Below are 18,500 nucleotides of genomic sequence, written 5' to 3'. Positions count from 1 at the left end.
TGATCTTTCCCCAAACAGCGGCCGCTGTCTGGGGAATATGCTCACCTCTTAGAAAAAAAAAACAAAATACTTTCTCCACCTATCTCTCTCGGGAAATTTGAAAGCAAAAAGGAAAGTCAAAGTTTACACTTCTCTCAGCTTGTCTCACACACAACCTGCTCCCTCTGCTGCTCAGGGTGGTGTGGCCGTAAGCCACAGCGGCTGCTGAAGACAGACCCTTTATACGTGCCAAAATAACACTGGCAGATCTGTTATTTCACATAGCAATCAACAATAATGGGGATTTTCTCTAACAGTCAACAGCAAAACTAAGAAATAACTACTCCACCCAACAAGAATTTTCCGTATGGCCTGATCAAACATTTGGCTCTGTTCCAAGTCCATTTTCGTCCGAAATTGCTCAAAACGTACATCGGTGAGCCACACGTCCTTGTGGACGACGTATTGGGTCATTGTGCCCAAAACCCAGACTGCGCTCATTCATTCGGCAGCAGTGCAGACTTTACAGAGGTGACTTTCCAGCGCCTAATACCCGATTGCCGAAAGCGACGTGACATAAAACAGAAGTGCAAAACAGAGCGTGAAATACAGGCTGCAAAATAAAAGTAGTTTGGGCGTGCCCTGTCTCAACTACAGAGGAAGCTGGCATTCTGCTGCTGTAAGATAGGCAGGAAAAGATGGGGACAAAAAGCTTACGGCACCTGGTATTCCCAGGCGGTCTCCCATCCAAGTACTAACCAGGCCGGACCCTGCTTAGCTTCCGAGATCAGACGAGATCGGGCGCGCTCAGGGTGGTGTGGCCGTAAGCCACAGCGGCTGCTGAAGACAGACCCTTTATACGTGCCAAAATAACACTGGCAGATCTGTTATTTCACATAGCAATCAACAATAATGGGGATTTTCTCTAACAGTCAACAGCAAAACTAAGAAATAACTACTCCACCCAACAAGAATTTTCCGTATGGCCTGATCAAACATTTGGCTCTGTTCCAAGTCCATTTTCGTCCGAAATTGCTCAAAACGTACATCGGTGAGCCACACGTCCTTGTGGACGACGTATTGGGTCATTGTGCCCAAAACCCAGACTGCGCTCATTCATTCGGCAGCAGTGCAGACTTTACAGAGGTGACTTTCCAGCGCCTAATACCCGATTGCCGAAAGCGACGTGACATAAAACAGAAGTGCAAAACAGAGCGTGAAATACAGGCTGCAAAATAAAAGTAGTTTTGGCGTGCCCTGTCTCAACTACAGAGGAAGCGGCATTCTGCTGCTGTAAGATAGGCAGGAAAAGATGGGGACAAAAAGCTTACGGCACCTGGTATTCCCAGGCGGTCTCCCATCCAAGTACTAACCAGGCCCGACTCTGCTTAGCTTCCGAGATCAGACGAGATCGGGCGCGCTTTTTTTTTTTTTTTTTTTTTTATTATAAAAAATATACAACAATTCAATTTCACTTAGATCAGAGAAATCCTTAAATTACATCATTCAAATAAACATTTCCTTAAAAATAAAAACCTCAAGGCCCAAAACAAACCAGTCAAAAAAAACATTTTACACATTCACTGGAAAATACAAGTTAACTAAACTAAAATTCTATCAAAAATTAAACAACAAATTCTTTTTTCCCTCCAACTTTATCACTCCACTCTCTTCCACAAACCATTCCTCAAATACATCCTTCTCCAAATAGAACCACATCATATACACATATCTCTTTACCTTTGACACAAACACATCCCAGACCTCCACCCTCTTACCCTCAAAGTGCATCAAGTTCCTTCTACACCATACTGAATGTCTAGCCAAACTCAGAAAAATATTTAACAAATTCACTCTGTGACCCTTCTTCTTTTTAGTTACCCCAAGTAAAAAAACACTCCTCCATTCTCTCCCTTCTAAAATCCCCTTCCCCCAATTCCTCATCACCCACTGCTTTAATTTCCTACAAAACCCCACCACCTCTCCACATTCCCAGAATAAATGAAATAAAGTTTCCGGTCCGAGCTTGCACACATCACACTCCCTATTTACATCCCTATTAAACTGATGTATAACCACATTTGTGATAAACCCTATTGTGTCTTATTTTGAAATCCAAATTCTCGCACTCGACACTGTTAAATTTTACAGTTATATTTTCCCACATTGATTTTACATCGTCATCCAGCACATACATTCTCCATACTTTTTCGCTTTCAGGAACTTTAAATTCCTCCACCGCCATAGACTCATAAATTTGTTTCATTTTCAATACGCAAAAGAGTTTCTTAACCCCATTGCAGTCAATATAAAGGACCGGCAGGTCACATGGCTTTGCTGTCACCGTGTGCTTGTCGATCATAGTTACCCAACCCGCTGGAATGCTCTTCTTAATTTTTTCAAAAACATTTTCTACCATTACTCTACTCACATCTTCATCCCATTCCAATAAACAGTCAAAAATTGCTCTCCCCGGCATAAATCCCGGTACATATTCATAAACAATATCTTTAATTTGTCTAACTCCAGCCAAAAAAAACATTTCATTGTGCAACATTTTCCCTTTCTCAATTATTTTGGGGTTAAAAAAAATCGGTTGCTTAAAAACCTGATTAACATCAATACAGTTATAAAACACTTTTTTCCTTAAAAACACCTCCCACACTCCAAAAACCTCTTGATAAAATACAGGTATTTTGTCCAAACATCCTTTTTTTAAACACATGAAAATTCCTTCATCCCCAATCCCTCCACAGTTGTATAGAAACTGTTTAAAAAACATTTTCCATCCATATTCCAAATTCCCATATAAAAATTTTTGTACCATTTTGACTCTCATCGCATTCTTTCTTACCTCGATATCCATTAACTTTAAACCACCCCTCTCTCTATTACCAATCAAAGTTTTTGTTGCAATCCTTACACCCCTCCCACTCCAAATAAAACTGTTAACTAAATTTTTCAATTCGTTTAAAACCCAAATCGGCATATCTAAGACCCCTAAAACATAATTTATTTTTGATAACAGCAACACATTAACCACTAACACTTTCCCCTTCAGTTTCAGCTGTCTTAGCTTCCAAAAATTTAACGTATTTCTGATTTTGTTTAACACCCCCGTCCACGTTTCATCCCTTGCCTCCTTTTCTTTTGGTCCTAAATTAACCCCCAGAATCTTAATAAAATCATCCTTTATCCTAAACGGGATATTCCATTTTTTGTTCCTCTCCTCCCCAAAAAACATTATTTCAGTTTTGTCAATATTTATTTTCGCACCCGATGCCCCCCCATAAATTTTCAAATCCTCCATGATAAAATCAACGCTCTCTGCATTTTTTACAGTAAAATTAGTGTCATCTGCAAACTGATAAATTAAACTTTTCTTACCAAATGGAATATCCACTGCTAAAATCCTCCCGTCTTGCTTCACCAGTGTTGCCAATGGCTCTGCAGAAATGCTATATAATATAGCAGACAAAGGACATCCCTGTCTGATAGATCTTCCCAATTTAAAACCTTCAGTTAATGTACCATTAATCTTCACCCTTCCTTTAGCTTGACTATATAACAATTTTAGCCAAGCAATTATCCTATCCCCAAACCCAAATTTTCCCAATGTCCTCCACAAATAATCATGTTCAACTCTGTCGAATGCCTTATTTAAATCCACACTTAATAGCACCCCTCCCTCCTTCTCCCTGTTCATTTGCCCTACCACATCCCTAATAGAGCAAATAGTGTCCGCTATATCCCTCCCCGGTATACTGTACCCCTGAGTGTCCGAAATGATACTACCTGCAACCACCTTTATTCTATTTGCAAAGATTTTTGTTAGAATTTTATAATCACAATTTAACAAACTTAATGGTCTATAATTTTCCAATTTATTTTTGTTTCCTCTATTCTTATATAGTAATGTGATAATCCCCGTCGCCATAGAATCAGGCACCTCTTGTCTCTCTTCCATGCAAACGAAGAGTTTCATAAGTATTGGAGCCAATACGTCAATAAAGGTCTTATAAAATTCATTTGTTAGCCCATCTGAACCTGGACTTTTGTATTTTTTTGCTTGATTTATTGCCTCTCGAATTTCTTCAATAGTTATCTCCTTATCACACATTTCCCTGTCCTCCTCCGTCAGCTCCACCCCCACCGTGCCCAGAACCTTATCCACTAACTCCTTATTTATTCCTTCCTTTTTAAACAAACTCTCATAATAGGTTTGCACCTCCTCTAAAATGCTTACATAATCGCTTATTTTTTCTCCTGTGTCTTTTTCTAACTCCCAAATAAAATTTTTCCTTTGTCTCTTTCCTTCCAGGTTCAAGAAAAATTTCGTACACTTTTCTCCCTCCACCACATATTTAGCCCTGCTCCTTATTATTGCACCCATGATCTTCTCTTTCTCCAAGTTTTCCAATTTACCCTGCAGCTTTAACACCCTCTCCGTGTCCACGTCAGCTCTTCCTTCCTCCTCCTCCAACTCCTCCCTCAATTCTAATTTCTTTTTTTTCCTCAGAAAATTCCTCAGTTTCGCATATCTCGTGCTTATTTTACTTTTTACCTTCTCCCACCATGCACATGTATTTAACTCAATGGATTTTCTTTTTCCCGCACTATACAATCTACAACCTTTTTTTTATATTCTACTTCCTCTAACAAACACGCATTCAAACACCATACCCCTCCCCCCCTCCCTCCCCTTTCCCCCAACTGAAAAATTAGCGCTGCATGATCACTCAACCCCAGAAAATTATATTTTAAATTCGTCACATAAATCCCCACACATCTTCTAACCAAACATAAATCAATTCTGCTTTGCTTTAGTTTTCCTAAGACCATTTGTCTTCTAGAGAAACTCCTTTTATAGGGATTCTCCTCCCTCCATACATCAATTAAATCCTCCTTTAACATAATATTATGTAGCGCTATTCTCGATGTGTCATTTTTAAAAGACCCAACACTGCACGCGTCTAATCTCGTGCACCATACATTGAAATCCCCGACTATCATACAGTTCCCCTTAACAAAACCCGACATCCTTGCAAAAAAACCTTTCCTTTGTGTTTCCACATTTGGTGCATAGATATTTACTAAACGAAATAAAACATTTTGTAATTCAAAATCAATAACCAAAATTCTCCCTTTGTTATCCTTATAAATTTCCTTCACATTTTCTATACACCCTTCTTTAACCAAGATAGCCACCCCACATTCCCTCTGTCCCCCATGATTTACAAAAAAAACTCCCTTCCAAAGTCTCTTTATACTATCCATAATTTCCTCAGTCCAATGAGTTTCTTGTAGACAAATAATGTCTGTATTGAGTGCAACGAAAACCTGCTCTGCTTTCCTTTTGTCTCTGAGGCCATTACAGTTTAACGAGGAAATTTTAATTTGTGCACTCATAATACCTTGAAAAACTAAAAGAAAAAAAAAACAGCAGAGCTTTCCTCATACCTCTCATTTCTTCACATTCATCCTTTCTGTTCCTTTCTTCTTCCTCTTCAACTGTTTTATTATTTCTTCACTTATGTCCATCTCCTCTCCGCTGCTTCCCCAGCCCACCTCCGTCTCCGTTCCGCCCTCAGCCAACACAGCGGAACGCACTCCTCCTGTCCTCTCATCTCCCGCGCTCCCCCCTCCTTCTCCAGTCACCTCTCCTCCTTGACCTCTCTCACTCTCAGCAGCCGCGCTGACCGCGACAATCTCTGTGCCCGCATCCTCCCGACTGTTGTCCAGCTCCTCCGTTTCCAGCGACCAGATCCGCCCTCCGCCGACCCCCGCCTCCTCCGTCCTCTGGTCCTCCTCCACCTCCACCAACTCCTCCTCCTCCTCCTCCTCCCCCTCCACCATCAGTTCTCCCTCCACCTCCGCCATCTCCTCTCGACTGGATGAAATATCCGAATACGGCGCCTCTCCCCTGAACGCCGCCGATGCTCCACACACACACAAAGCCCTCTTCTCCCCACAGTCACTGCATCTCTCCGTCCCCGCACATTCGCGAGCATAATGCCCCTGATTTCCACATTTAAAACATTTAAATGTCGGACAATCTCGCACCACGTGTCCGGGCTGTATACACAACCGGCAAACTTTTACTTGCCTGTCGTGAATAACACGGAAGTGTTCTGTTCCTCCCGCTGTCTCAAATTTGGCTGAATAAGGCAGGGACTTAACATCTTCGGTGAATTTCACCTTCATGAATCTCGTGCCATCAGCTATTGACGTCCCCGGCCACATCCTTCTTTTAATTGGCGAGATTGCTCTCACCCCCCAGTCATTTAATTTTCCCAATATGGCTTCATCCTCCACATATGTAGGTAAATTGATGAATGAAACCACCATCACATCATTTCCTATTTCCTTCCCAATTACCAGACTGTTCTTGATTTTGAAGCCGTCCATCAATTTGTTTTTTCCACTTTCATTTCTCATTGTTAGTTCATAAAGTTTCATTGTCTTAAATCTGCAGCCGATCACATCACCGCACTGCTCTTTCACCGCCTTTAACAGCTCCATCATCGTCACCTCATCTTCTCCGTCTATCTCCGCCGTCACCGTCAATCTCCTCTCATAAGTTATTTTTTCTTTGTCTCCTTCAACCGCATGCCGTCCTCCATTTGCCGTTCCGTTTTCCTTAGCCATGATTTCCGTCCGTATATTTTTCTTTGATTTTTCCCCAAACAGCGGCCGCTGTCTGGGGAATATGCTCACCTCTTAGAAAAAAAAACAAAATACTTTCTCCACCTATCTCTCTCGGGAAATTTGAAAGCAAAAAGGAAAGTCAAAGTTTACACTTCTCTCAGCTTGTCTCACACACAACCTGCTCCCTCTGCTGCTCAGGGTGGTGTGGCCGTAAGCCACAGCGGCTGCTGAAGACAGACCCTTTATACGTGCCAAAATAACACTGGCAGATCTGTTATTTCACATAGCAATCAACAATAATGGGGATTTTCTCTAACAGTCAACAGCAAAACTAAGAAATAACTACTCCACCCAACAAGAATTTTCCGTATGGCCTGATCAAACATTTGGCTCTGTTCCAAGTCCATTTTCGTCCGAAATTGCTCAAAACGTACATCGGTGAGCCACACGTCCTTGTGGACGACGTATTGGGTCATTGTGCCCAAAACCCAGACTGCGCTCATTCATTCGGCAGCAGTGCAGACTTTACAGAGGTGACTTTCCAGCGCCTAATACCCGATTGCCGAAAGCGACGTGACATAAAACAGAAGTGCAAAACAGAGCGTGAAATACAGGCTGCAAAATAAAAGTAGTTTGGGCGTGCCCTGTCTCAACTACAGAGGAAGTGGCATTCTGCTGCTGTAAGATAGGCAGGAAAAGATGGGGACAAAAAGCTTACGGCACCTGGTATTCCCAGGCGGTCTCCCATCCAAGTACTAACCAGGCCGGACCCTGCTTAGCTTCCGAGATCAGACGAGATCGGGCGCGCTCAGGGTGGTGTGGCCGTAAGCCACAGCGGCTGCTGAAGACAGACCCTTTATACGTGCCAAAATAACACTGGCAGATCTGTTATTTCACATAGCAATCAACAATAATGGGGATTTTCTCTAACAGTCAACAGCAAAACTAAGAAATAACTACTCCACCCAACAAGAATTTTCCGTATGGCCTGATCAAACATTTGGCTCTGTTCCAAGTCCATTTTCGTCCGAAATTGCTCAAAACGTACATCGGTGAGCCACAGGTCCTTGTGGACGACGTATTGGGTCATTGTGCCCAAAACCCAGACTGCGCTCATTCATTCGGCAGCAGTGCAGACTTTACAGAGGTGACTTTCCAGCGCCTAATACCCGATTGCCGAAAGCGACGTGACATAAAACAGAAGTGCAAAACAGAGCGTGAAATACAGGCTGCAAAATAAAAGTAGTTTGGGCGTGCCCTGTCTCAACTACAGAGGAAGCGGCATTCTGCTGCTGTAAGATAGGCAGGAAAAGATGGGGACAAAAAGCTTACGGCACCTGGTATTCCCAGGCGGTCTCCCATCCAAGTACTAACCAGGCCCGACCCTGCTTAGCTTCCGAGATCAGACGAGATCGGGCGCGCTTTTTTTTTTTTTTTTTTTTATTATCAAAAGTTTATCACATATACACATATACACACACTTTGCTCAAATCAACATACACTTCCCAAAAACCCCAAAAAATAAGTACACAAGACATATACGCAGGTGTATATACAACAACTAAATCCACAAATAATAACAAAGACAAAAAGCACAAAGTCAGAACATAAAAAACAATAAAAAGCAACATATACAACCAAAAAGAATCCTAAAAAGACATCACCAACTTTCCAGTATCATCCTTCCCAATCACCATACTTTCATCTATAAACCACTCTTTAAATATATCCTCATCCAAATAATTAGCCATCATAAGCACATATCTCCTAACATGTACTACAAACAACTTCCATGCATCCAGTTTCTTTTTTTCAAAATGTGCATAATTCCTTCGACACCAAATTGCATATCTCGCTAAACTTAACATTATGTTAACTAGATTTGTTTTAAAACCACTCTTCTTTTTTTCCAGCCCAAACAAAAAGATGCACCTCCAATCCCTCCCATCCAAAATCCCCATCTTCCAATTCTTTCTCACCCATACCTCTAATTTTTTGTGAAATTCTCTCACCTCTATACATTTTAAAAACAAGTGCAACAAATTTTCAGGTTCCAAACCACAAACATCACACTCCCTTTTTACCTCCTTATTCACTTGATGCAGGACCACATTAGTATATATTCTATTGTGTCTGATTTTAAAATCCAGATCTTCACATTCTGGACTATTATATCTCACATTTAAATTTACCCATATTTTTTTAACATCCATGTCCGACATATATATCCTCCACATTTCCTCCGCCGCAGGTGTTTTAAATTCCTTCTCCAACATTGCCTCATAAATCACCTTCAGCTTTATACCATTAAAATTCTTCCTCATCCCGCCACAATTGACAAAGAACTCAGGCATGTTGCACCTTTCTAGCCTAACTGTTTGCTTGTCAATGATTTTCATCCAGTTAACAGGCATGCTTCTTTTGATTTTATCATACATATTGTCCACAGCAGCCCTTTTAACATCCTCATCCCACTCCATTACACAATCATATATGGCTCTCGCTGGTAATAAGCCCGGTACATACTCATATGCAATGTCTTTAAACTGTCTTATCCCAGCCAGAACAAACTTTTCATTTTGCAACATGGTCCCCTTGTCGATTACTTTGGGATTGAGAAATATAGGCTGCTGAATAACTTGATTCATATCCTTACAATCATACACCACTTTTTTCTGTAAGAACCCCGCCCAATCTCCAAACACCTCCTTATAAAACAATGGCAATTTATCCACACATCCCTTTGTTAAACACATAAAGATCCCCGCCTGCCCGCATCCTCCACTATCAAATAAAAACTGCTTAAAAAACACTTTCCAACCATACTCTATTTCCCCATACAAGAATTTCTGTACCATTTTGATTCTTATTGCACTTTTTTTTGCTTTTATATCTAGCAGATTTAGCCCACCGCTCTTCACCTTACCAATCAGTGTTTTCATAGCAATTCTTACATTTTTCCCTCCCCATATAAAGTTGCTTATCATGTTATTCAAATCTTTAAAAACCCAATCCGGCAAATCTAAAACACCTAAAACATAATTTATTTTTGACAATAACAAAGTATTTACCACTATCACCTTGCCCTTCAATTTTAGCTGTCTTAGCTTCCAGTAATTTAATGTATTTTTGATCTTATTCAAAACACCTGTCCAGGTCTCATCCCTGGCTTCCTTTTCCTTAGTTCCTATATTTATTCCTAAAATCTTTATAAAATCATCCCTAACTTTAAACGGCACCCCAACCTTCTCTTTATTTACTTTACCAAAGAACATTATTTCCGACTTTTCTACATTAATCTTAGCTCCCGATGCCTTCTCATACAGTCTTAAATCTTCCAACACATAATTCACACTCTCCAAATCTTTTACAGTAATACTTGTATCATCCGCATACTGATATATTAAACTTTTTTTACCAAAAGGAATATCGACACTGCTTATTCTTGTATCTTTCTTAACAAAGGCCGCAAACGGCTCCGCGGAAATACTATACAGTATAGCAGACAGAGGGCACCCCTGTCTTATAGATCTCCTCAAAGCAAATACTTCTGTAAGCACCCCATTCACTTTGACGCAACTTTTTGCATTATCATAGAGCAGTTTTAACCATGACACCAGTCTTTCACCGAACCCAAATTTATACATTGTTTGCCATAAGTAGTCATGTTCCACTCTGTCAAAGGCTTTATTTAAATCCACACTTAAAAGAACTCCCCCCTCATCTTCTTTATTCATATGCCCCACCACATCCCTAACAGAACAAATAGTATCTGTTATGTCTCTCTCCGGTATGCTGTATCCTTGTGTATTTGAGATAATACTTCCTACCACCCTCTTAATTCTGTTGGCAAAGACTTTAGCCAATATTTTATAATCACCATTTAATAAACTTAGTGGTCTGTAGTTCTCCAGTTTGTGTGCATTTCCCTTGTTCTTATATAAAATTGTGATTATGCCTTTCGTTATGGACTCTGGCACCACCTTCCTTTCCTCCATATGCCCATATAGTTTCGCCAATATTGGCACCAAACTATCCGCAAAGGTTTTATAGAATTCATTTGTTAACCCGTCTGATCCTGGGCTTTTGTATTTTTTTGCTTGATCAATCGCCACTTTTATTTCTTCTACTGTAATGTCAGCGTCACAGATCTGTTTATCATCATCAGACAGTTGAACATCTACAGCACTCAACAATCTATCTACACATTCTTCATTAATACTTTCTTTATCAAATAACTTCATATAAAACTTTTGAACCTCCTCAAGAATACCCACCAGGTCACTTATTTTCTCACCTTTTTCATTTTCCAATTCAGCAATAAAATTTCCCCTTTGTTTCTTTTTCTCCAGGTTTAGAAAAAACTTTGTAGATTTCTCCCCCTCCACCACATACTTAGCCTTGCTCCTTATAATTGCTCCCATGCATTTTTCTTTTTCCAAATTTTCCAATTCGCTTTGCAGTTGCAACAGTTTAGACCTATCTAAATTTGGATCTCTCTCTAATCTCTCTTCCTCTCTCTCTAAGTTATCAGTCATCTCTTTCTCCTTTTGTTTCTTCCTAAAACTCCTCCTCTTAGCATATCTGATACTTATTTTCTTTAATTTAGTTTTAACCATTTCCCACCAGTCACAGATGTTCCCCTCGTACAGCGGACTTCCTTTTTCAAACTTTATACAATCGGTAATACATTTTTTATATTTCGGCTCCTCCAACAGAGAAGCATTTAAACACCATAATCCACCTCCCTTCCCACCCCTTTTTTCACCCAAGAGAAAGGACACGGCGGCATGATCACTTAAACCTATAAACTTATAACTTATCCTTCCTACCAAACTTACAACATTTCTTTTAACTAAACATAAATCAATCCTACTTTGTTTCAAGCTGCCCAACACCATTTGCCTTCTGGAAAATTTTCTTTTATATGGATTATCCTCTCTCCATACGTCAACCAAATCATCAGTCAGCAGGATGTTATTAAGTACTGTTCTCGATGCATCGTTCTTGAATATTGCAACATTACATGCATCAAGCCTCGTACACCATACATTAAAATCACCAACTAAAATACAGTTCCCTTTAACTAAACCCTTCATTTTCCCAAAAAACGTTTTTCTCTCTGTTTCAATATTAGGTGCATAGACATTTACCAAACGAAACAGAAGACTTTGCAGTTCAAATTCAATAACTAATAATCTGCCCTTAGTATCCTTAAATATTTGTTTAACATTGTCCACAATTCCTTCTTTGGTCAAAATTGCCACTCCACATTCCCTCTGCCCCCCATGATTCACAAAGAGATCCCCCCTCCACATCACCTTCATTCTGTCCATAAGCTCATCGCTCCAATGAGTTTCTTGTAAACATAAAATGTCTGAGTCTAGCCCAGCAAAAACCTGCTCTGCTTTCCGAATGTCTCTAAGTCCGTTACAGTTAAATGAAGAGATTTTAATTGGAGCGCTCATAATGCAAAGAAACAACAAAAAAAGAAATAACTGCAGAGCTTCATTCATACCTTTCATTTTTTCACGTTCATCTTCTCTTTCCCTTTCTTCTTCCTTTTCAATTGCCTTATCATGTCCTCACTGATATCCATCTCTTCTCCGCTACTTCTCAGATTCACGTCCGTCTCCGTACTGCCTGCGCTCAGCTGAGAAGAGCGCACATGGCCGTCTCTCTCGTCTACAACACACGCCCCTCCTCCTCCAGTTTTCTCACCTAATCGATCTCTCTCATCTCCTGCGTCCTCGCTGACCGCAGTTATCCTCGAGCCAGCATCTTCGAGACTGCTGTCCAACTCCTCCGCTTCCAGCGACCAGATTCGCCCGCCACCGATCTCCACCTCCTCCCTCTCTTCCGTCAGCTCATCCGCCGCCTCCGCCAACTCCTCCTCCCTCTCCCCCGTCGGATCTTCCACCTCCTCCACCAGGTCCCCTCTGCTAGACGAGATGTCAGAGTAGGGAATCTCTCCTCTGAAAGCAGCCGATGCCCCACATATACACAGAGTCACTTTCTCTCTGCAATCCTGGCATCTCTCCGTCACCACACATTCTCGGGCATAGTGTCCTTGGTTCCCACATTTGAAACATTTAAACGTCGGGCAGTCTCTCACTACATGCCCCGGTCGGATGCAGAGTCGGCACACTTTTATTTGCCGATCATGAATGACCCTGAAATGTTCAGAACCCCCAACTGTCTCAAACTTTGTTGAGTACGGCAGTGATTTAACAGTCTCAGTGAATTTCACTTTCATAAATCTTGTCCCATCGGCAATTGATGTTCCCGGCCACATCCGCCGCTTAATCGGGGAGATCGCCTTCACTCCCCACTCTTTCAGTTTCTCCAAAATCTCCTCGTCTTCAATATACGTCGGCAAATTAATAAAAGAAACGACCAACTCGTCGTTTCCTAGCTCCTTTCCCATTATCCGGCTGTCTTTAATCTTAAGTCCATCCATCAGCTTTTCTTTTCCTCGTGCGTCCTTCATTGTTAATTCATAAGACTTCAGTGACTTGAATCTACAGCCGATTACTTCACCACACTCTTCTTTTACTTTTCTCAGCAGCTCCATCATTGTTATATTGTCCTCCCCATCGATCTCTGCTAATAAAGTCAGCTGTCTCTCATAGATTCTTCCTCCTTTGTCTCCACCGTCCACATGTCTCGTCTCTCTCTCCGGTCTCTTCTCCATCGTCATGCCGTAAAAACGAAACTTAAAGGGGAAATTCCCCAAACAGCAGCCGCTGTCTGGGGATGACACTCTCAGTAAAAAAAGAAAAAAAAGCAAAAAGCCAGATATAGTTCTATTAAACCAAAAAAACCAAAAAACCTCACAAGCTATTTTCACAAGCTCCCACACTGCACTGCTTCACCTGTAGGCGCGCTCAGGGTGGTGTGGCCGTAAGCCACAGCGGCTGCTGAAGACAGACCCTTTATACGTGCCAAAATAACACTGGCAGATCTGTTATTTCACATAGCAATCAACAATAATGGGGATTTTCTCTAACAGTCAACAGCAAAACTAAGAAATAACTACTCCACCCAACAAGAATTTTCCGTATGGCCTGATCAAACATTTGGCTCTGTTCCAAGTCCATTTTTGTCCGAAATTGCTCAAAACGTACATCGGTGAGCCACACGTCCTTGTGGACGACGTATTGGGTCATTGTGCCCAAAACCCAGACTGCGCTCATTCATTCGGCAGCAGTGCAGACTTTACAGAGGTGACTTTCCAGCGCCTAATACCCGACTGCCGAAAGCGACGTGACATAAAACAGAAGTGCAAAACAGAGCGTGAAATACAGGCTGCAAAATAAAAGTAGTTTTGGCGTGCCCTGTCTCAACTACAGAGGAAGCGGCATTCTGCTGCTGTAAGATAGGCAGGAAAAGATGGGGACAAAAAGCTTACGGCACCTGGTATTCCCAGGCGGTCTCCCATCCAAGTACTAACCAGGCCCCACCCTGCTTAGCTTCCGAGATCAGACGAGATCGGGCGCGCTCAGGGTGGTGTGGCCGTAAGCCACAGCGGCTGCTGAAGACAGACCCTTTATACGTGCCAAAATAACACTGACAGATCTGTTATTTCACATAGCAATCAACAATAATGGGGATTTTCTCTAACAGTCAACAGCAAAACTAAGAAATAACTACTCCACCCAACAAGAATTTTCCGTATGGCCTGATCAAACATTTGGCTCTGTTCCAAGTCCATTTTCGTCCGAAATTGCTCAAAACGTACATCGGTGAGCCACACGTCCTTGTGGACGACGTATTGGGTCATTGTGCCCAAAACCCAGACTGCGCTCATTCATTCGGCAGCAGTGCAGACTTTACAGAGGTGACTTTCCAGCGCCTAATACCCGATTGCCGAAAGCGACGTGACATAAAACAGAAGTGCAAAACAGAGCGTGAAATACAGGCTGCAAAATAAAAGTAGTTTGGGCGTGCCCTGTCTCAACTACAGAGGAAGCGGCATTCTGCTGCTGTAAGATAGGCAGGAAAAGATGGGGACAAAAAGCTTACGGCACCTGGTATTCCCAGGCGGTCTCCCATCCAAGTACTAACCAGGCCCGACCCTGCTTAGCTTCCGAGATCAGACGAGATCAGGGCGCGCTCAGGGTGGTGTGGCCGTAAGCCACAGCGGCTGCTGAAGACAGACCCTTTATACGTGCCAAAATAACACTGGCAGATCTGTTATTTCACATAGCAATCAACAATAATGGGGATTTTCTCTAACAGTCAACAGCAAAACTAAGAAATAACTACTCCACCCAACAAGAATTTTCCGTATGGCCTGATCAAACATTTGGCTCTGTTCCAAGTCCATTTTCGTCCGAAATTGCTCAAAACGTACATCGGTGAGCCACACGTCCTTGTGGACGACGTATTGGGTCATTGTGCCCAAAACCCAGACTGCGCTCATTCATTCGGCAGCAGTGCAGACTTTACAGAGGTGACTTTCCAGCGCCTAATACCCGATTGCCGAAAGCGACGTGACATAAAACAGAAGTGCAAAACAGAGCGTGAAATACAGGCTGCAAAATAAAAGTAGTTTGGGCGTGCCCTGTCTCAACTACAGAGGAAGCGGCATTCTGCTGCTGTAAGATAGGCAGGAAAAGATGGGGACAAAAAGCTTACGGCACCTGGTATTCCCAGGCGGTCTCCCATCCAAGTACTAACCAGGCCCGACCCTGCTTAGCTTCCGAGATCAGACGAGATCGGGCGCGCTCAGGGTGGTGTGGCCGTAAGCCACAGCGGCTGCTGAAGACAGACCCTTTATACGTGCCAAAATAACACTGGCAGATCTGTTATTTCACATAGCAATCAACAATAATGGGGATTTTCTCTAACAGTCAACAGCAAAACTAAGAAATAACTACTCCACCCAACAAGAATTTTCCGTATGGCCTGATCAAACATTTGGCTCTGTTCCAAGTCCATTTTCGTCCGAAATTGCTCAAAACGTACATCGGTGAGCCACACGTCCTTGTGGACGACGTATTGGGTCATTGTGCCCAAAACCCAGACTGCGCTCATTCATTCGGCAGCAGTGCAGACTTTACAGAGGTGACTTTCCAGCGCCTAATACCCGATTGCCGAAAGCGACGTGACATAAAACAGAAGTGCAAAACAGAGCGTGAAATACAGGCTGCAAAATAAAAGTAGTTTGGGCGTGCCCTGTCTCAACTACAGAGGAAGCGGCATTCTGCTGCTGTAAGATAGGCAGGAAAAGATGGGGACAAAAAGCTTACGGCACCTGGTATTCCCAGGCGGTCTCCCATCCAAGTACTAACCAGGCCCGACCCTGCTTAGCTTCCGAGATCAGACGAGATCGGGCGCGCTCAGGGTGGTGTGGCCGTAAGCCACAGCGGCTGCTGAAGACAGACCCTTTATACGTGCCAAAATAACACTGGCAGATCTGTTATTTCACATAGCAATCAACAATAATGGGGATTTTCTCTAACAGTCAACAGCAAAACTAAGAAATAACTACTCCACCCAACAAGAATTTTCCGTATGGCCTGATCAAACATTTGGCTCTGTTCCAAGTCCATTTTCGTCCGAAATTGCTCAAAACGTACATCGGTGAGCCACACGTCCTTGTGGACGACGTATTGGGTCATTGTGCCCAAAACCCAGACTGCGCTCATTCATTCGGCAGCAGTGCAGACTTTACAGAGGTGACTTTCCAGCGCCTAATACCCGATTGCCGAAAGCGACGTGACATAAAACAGAAGTGCAAAACAGAGCGTGAAATACAGGCTGCAAAATAAAAGTAGTTTTGGCGTGCCCTGTCTCAACTACAGAGGAAGCGGCATTCTGCTGCTGTAAGATAGGCAGGAAAAGATGGGGACAAAAAGCTTACGGCACCTGGTATTCCCAGGCGGTCTCCCATCCAAGTACTAACCAGGCCCGACCCTGCTTAGCTTCCGAGATCAGACGAGATCGGGCGCGCTCAGGGTGGTGTGGCCGTAAGCCACAGCGGCTGCTGAAGACAGACCCTTTATACGTGCCAAAATAACACTGGCAGATCTGTTATTTCACATAGCAATCAACAATAATGGGGATTTTCTCTAACAGTCAACAGCAAAACTAAGAAATAACTACTCCACCCAACAAGAATTTTCCGTATGGCCTGATCAAACATTTGGCTCTGTTCCAAGTCCATTTTCGTCCGAAATTGCTCAAAACGTACATCGGTGAGCCACACGTCCTTGTGGACGACGTATTGGGTCATTGTGCCCAAAACCCAGACTGCGCTCATTCATTCGGCAGCAGTGCAGACTTTACAGAGGTGACTTTCCAGCGCCTAATACCCGATTGCCGAAAGCGACGTGACATAAAACAGAAGTGCAAAACAGAGCGTGAAATACAGGCTGCAAAATAAAAGTAGTTTTGGGCGTGCCCTGTCTCAACTACAGAGGAAGCGGCATTCTGCTGCTGTAAGATAGGCAGGAAAAGATGGGGACAAAAAGCTTACGGCACCTGGTATTCCCAGGCGGTCTCCCATCCAAGTACTAACCAGGCCCGACCCTGCTTAGCTTCCGAGATCAGACGAGATCGGGCGCGCTCAGGGTGGTGTGGCCGTAAGCCACAGCGGCTGCTGAAGACAGACCCTTTATACGTGCCAAAATAACACTGGCAGATCTGTTATTTCACATAGCAATCAACAATAATGGGGATTTTCTCTAACAGTCAACAGCAAAACTAAGAAATAACTACTCCACCCAACAAGAATTTTCCGTATGGCCTGATCAAACATTTGGCTCTGTTCCAAGTCCATTTTCGTCCGAAATTGCTCAAAACGTACATCGGTGAGCCACACGTCCTTGTGGACGACGTATTGGGTCATTGTGCCCAAAACCCAGACTGCGCTCATTCATTCGGCAGCAGTGCAGACTTTACAGAGGTGACTTTCCAGCGCCTAATACCCGATTGCCGAAAGCGACGTGACATAAAACAGAAGTGCAAAACAGAGCGTGAAATACAGGCTGCAAAATAAAAGTAGTTTGGGCGTGCCCTGTCTCAACTACAGAGGAAGCGGCATTCTGCTGCTGTAAGATAGGCAGGAAAAGATGGGGACAAAAAGCTTACGGCACCTGGTATTCCCAGGCGGTCTCCCATCCAAGTACTAACCAGGCCCGACCCTGCTTAGCTTCCGAGATCAGACGAGATCGGGCGCGCTCAGGGTGGTGTGGCCGTAAGCCACAGCGGCTGCTGAAGACAGACCCTTTATACGTGCCAAAATAACACTGGCAGATCTGTTATTTCACATAGCAATCAACAATAATGGGGATTTTCTCTAACAGTCAACAGCAAAACTAAGAAATAACTACTCCACCCAACAAGAATTTTCCGTATGGCCTGATCAAACATTTGGCTCTGTTCCAAGTCCATTTTCGTCCGAAATTGCTCAAAAACGTACATCGGTGAGCCACACGTCCTTGTGGACGACGTATTGGGTCATTGTGCCCAAAACCCAGACTGCGCTCATTCATTCGGCAGCAGTGCAGACTTTACAGAGGTGACTTTCCAGCGCCTAATACCCGATTGCCGAAAGCGACGTGACATAAAACAGACAGTGCAAAACAGAGCGTGAAATACAGGCTGCAAAATAAAAGTAGTTTGGGCGTGCCCTGTCTCAACTACAGAGGAAGCGGCATTCTGCTGCTGTAAGATAGGCAGGAAAAGATGGGGACAAAAGCTTACGGCACCTGGTATTCCCAGGCGGTCTCCCATCCAAGTACTAACCCAGGCCCGACCCTGCTTAGCTTCCGAGATCAGACGAGATCGGGCGCGCTCAGGGGTGTGGCCGTAAGCCACAGCGGCTGCTGAAGACAGACCCTTTATACGTGCCAAAATAACACTGG

The 18,500-nt window shown here is 43.1% G+C and overlaps 9 non-coding genes and 1 pseudogene across 9 annotated transcripts; all 10 read right to left on the bottom strand.

Annotated features, from left to right (window-relative positions):
• Nucleotides 1–689: 689 nt before the first annotated feature.
• On the bottom strand, nt 690–808 carry LOC127141768 (5S ribosomal RNA). Its single transcript, XR_007812277.1, has one exon. It is a non-coding gene; the product is annotated as a 5S ribosomal RNA (ribosomal RNA).
• Nucleotides 809–7,338: 6,530 nt separating this feature from the next.
• LOC127141767 (5S ribosomal RNA) lies at nt 7,339–7,457 on the bottom strand. Its single transcript, XR_007812276.1, has one exon. It is a non-coding gene; the product is annotated as a 5S ribosomal RNA (ribosomal RNA).
• Nucleotides 7,458–14,031: 6,574 nt separating this feature from the next.
• Nucleotides 14,032–14,150, bottom strand: LOC127141766 (5S ribosomal RNA). Its single transcript, XR_007812275.1, has one exon. It is a non-coding gene; the product is annotated as a 5S ribosomal RNA (ribosomal RNA).
• A 495-nt stretch (nt 14,151–14,645) lies between these two features.
• On the bottom strand, nt 14,646–14,765 carry LOC127141769 (5S ribosomal RNA). The gene has a single exon (XR_007812278.1). It is a non-coding gene; the product is annotated as a 5S ribosomal RNA (ribosomal RNA).
• A 495-nt stretch (nt 14,766–15,260) lies between these two features.
• On the bottom strand, nt 15,261–15,379 carry LOC127141774 (5S ribosomal RNA). Its single transcript, XR_007812282.1, has one exon. It is a non-coding gene; the product is annotated as a 5S ribosomal RNA (ribosomal RNA).
• Nucleotides 15,380–15,874: 495 nt separating this feature from the next.
• Nucleotides 15,875–15,993, bottom strand: LOC127141773 (5S ribosomal RNA). The gene has a single exon (XR_007812281.1). It is a non-coding gene; the product is annotated as a 5S ribosomal RNA (ribosomal RNA).
• Nucleotides 15,994–16,488: 495 nt separating this feature from the next.
• On the bottom strand, nt 16,489–16,607 carry LOC127141772 (5S ribosomal RNA). The gene has a single exon (XR_007812280.1). It is a non-coding gene; the product is annotated as a 5S ribosomal RNA (ribosomal RNA).
• Nucleotides 16,608–17,103: 496 nt separating this feature from the next.
• On the bottom strand, nt 17,104–17,222 carry LOC127141771 (5S ribosomal RNA). Its single transcript, XR_007812279.1, has one exon. It is a non-coding gene; the product is annotated as a 5S ribosomal RNA (ribosomal RNA).
• Nucleotides 17,223–17,717: 495 nt separating this feature from the next.
• Nucleotides 17,718–17,836, bottom strand: LOC127141765 (5S ribosomal RNA). The gene has a single exon (XR_007812273.1). It is a non-coding gene; the product is annotated as a 5S ribosomal RNA (ribosomal RNA).
• A 496-nt stretch (nt 17,837–18,332) lies between these two features.
• Nucleotides 18,333–18,450, bottom strand: LOC127141770 (uncharacterized; annotated as a pseudogene).
• Between the last annotated feature and the right edge of the window lie 50 nt (nt 18,451–18,500).

The sequence above is a fragment of the Lates calcarifer genome, unplaced genomic scaffold (assembly GCF_001640805.2).
Source record: "Lates calcarifer isolate ASB-BC8 unplaced genomic scaffold, TLL_Latcal_v3 _unitig_5754_quiver_1868, whole genome shotgun sequence".
NCBI classification, from domain to species: domain Eukaryota; kingdom Metazoa; phylum Chordata; class Actinopteri; family Centropomidae; genus Lates; species Lates calcarifer.
This window is presented reverse-complemented; position numbering and strand designations above follow the sequence as displayed.